This window comes from Petromyzon marinus, unplaced genomic scaffold (assembly GCF_048934315.1).
Source record: "Petromyzon marinus isolate PM22_M1 ecotype Great Lakes invasive population unplaced genomic scaffold, UKy_Petmar_22M1.pri1.0 PM_G_Scaffold_111, whole genome shotgun sequence".
Classification (NCBI taxonomy): domain Eukaryota; kingdom Metazoa; phylum Chordata; class Hyperoartia; order Petromyzontiformes; family Petromyzontidae; genus Petromyzon; species Petromyzon marinus.
In genome coordinates, this window is record NW_027422664.1 from 60,001 (window position 1) to 62,500 (window position 2,500).

Sequence of the window (2,500 nt, forward strand, 5' to 3'; positions counted from 1 at the left end):
GGAAGGGGTGGTTCAGGACAGTCCAATTGTCTTTCAAATCTACGGTAGAACTCGTTCAGGTCGTTGGCTAGGCGGGAGTCGTTAGTGGTGTGGGGCGCTCTGGGTTTGTAGTTGGTGATGTGCCTGAGCCCTTTGGCAGACAGAAGCAGCGTCGTTAGTAGAGAACTGGTGTTTTAGTGTCTCTGAGTACAGTCGTTTAGCCTCTCTCACCGCTTTGCTAAACCTGTTCTTCGACTCCTTGAATCTGTCTCTATCCCCACTCCTAAACGCTTCCTCCTTCTCCAACCTCAACCTTTTGAGCTTTGCTGAGAACCAGGGCTTGTTGTTGTTAAAGTTCACCCTGGTACGTGTTGGGATACAGCAGTCCTCACAGAAGCTGATGTACACAGCCTCTGTGAGTTCATCCAGACTATTGGTAGCAGTCGTGAACATATCCCAGTCAGTACAGTCTAAGCACGCCCGCAAATCTTCCACAGCCTCACTGGTCCACTGTTTAGATGTCCTCACAGCAGGTTTACAGAGTTTTAGTTGCTGCCTGTATGCACGAATCAGGTGGACCAAGGGAGTTCTGTGCGAGCCGAACAGCCCCGTGACCCACAAGAGAAACATCCCCGCCAAATTCGAGCGTTTGACGGGGTCTATCCGTGAAAAAATATTCACGTTTTTGAGTGCACATGCATTTCTGCTGCAAATGCCTCTGGAAGTTTCATGCCGTTCGTATGCCAATTGTGGCAACACGAAAATGACCCGTTTTCCCATTCCGAGGGATTTCTGTGCGACCCTAACAGCCCCGTGAGCCACAAGAGACACATCCCCGCCAATTTCTAGCGTTTCACGGGGTCTATCCGTGAAAAATATAGACGTTTTTGAGTGCACATGCATTTCTGCTGCAGATGCCTCTGGAAGTTTCATGCCGTTCGTACGCAATGTGGCAACACGAAAATGACCCCTTTTCCCATTCCGAGGGATTTCTGTGCGACCCTAACTAACAGCGCCCGTGAGCCACAAGAGAGACATCCCCGCCAATTTATAGCGTTTCACGGGGTCTATCCGTGAAAAATATAGACGTTTTTGAGTGCACATGCATTCCTGCTGCAAATGCCTCTGGAAGTTTCATGCCGTTCCTATGCAATGTGGCCACACAAAAATGACCCGTTTTCCCATTCCGAGGCATTTCTGTGCGACCCTAACAGCCCCGTGAGCCACAAGAGAGACATCCGCGCCAACTTCTAGCGTTTGACGGGGTCTATGCGTGAAAAATATTAAAATTTTTGAGTGCACGTGCCTTTCTGCTGCAAATGCCTCTGGAAGTTTCATGGCGTTCCTATGCAATGTGGCAACACGAAAATGACCCCTTTTCCCATTCCGAGGGAGTTCTGTGCCACCCTAACAGCCCCGTGAGCCACAAGAGACACATCCCCGCCAATTTCTAGCGTTTCACGGGGTCTATCCGTGAAACATATAGAAGTTTTTGAGTGCACATGCATTCCTGCTGCAAATGCCTCTGGAAGTTTCATGCGGTTCGTACGCAATGTGGCAACACGAAAATGACCCGTTTTCCCATTCCCAGGGATTTCTGTGCGACCCGAACAGCCCCGTGAGCCACAAGAGACACATCCCCGCCAATTTCTAGCGTTTCACGGGGTCTATCCGTGAAAAATATCAATTTTTTTTTGACTGCACATGCATTTCTGCTGCAAATGCCTCTGGAAGTTGCATGCGGTTCGCATGCAATGTGGCGACACGAAAATGACCCGTTTTCCCATTCCGAGGGATTTCTGTGCCACCCTAACAGCCCCGTGAGCCACAAGAGAGACATCCCCGCCAATTTCTAGCGTATCACGGGGTCTATCCGTGAGAAATATTCACTTTTTTGAGTGCACATGCATTCCTGCTGCAAATGCCTCTGGAAGTTTCATGCGGTTCGTATGCAATGTGGCGACACGAAAATGACCCGTTTTCCCATTCCGAGGGATTTCTGTGCCACCCTAACAGCCCCGTGAGCCACAAGAGAGACATCCCCGCCCACTTCTAGCGTTTCACGGGGTCTCTCCGTGAAAAATATCACATTTTTTGAGTGCACATGCATTCCTGCTGCAAATGCCTCTGGAAGTTTCATGCGGTTCGCATGCAATGTGGCGACACGAAAATGACCCGTTTTTTCCCATTCCGAGGGATTTCTGTGCCACCCTAACAGCCCCGTGAGCCACAAGAGACACATCCCCGCCAATTTCTAGCGTTTCACGGGGTCTATCCGTGAAAAATATTCAATTTTTTGACTGCACATGCATTTCTGCTGCAAATGCCTCTGGAAGTTTCATGCGGTTCGCATGCAATGTGGCGACACGAAAATGACCCGTTTTCCCATTCCGAGGGATTTCTGTGCCACCCTAACAGCCCCGTGAGCCACAAGAGAGACATCGCCGCCAATTTCTAGCGTTTCACGGGGTCTATCCGTGAAAAATATTCACTTTTTTGACTGCACATGCATTCCTGCTGC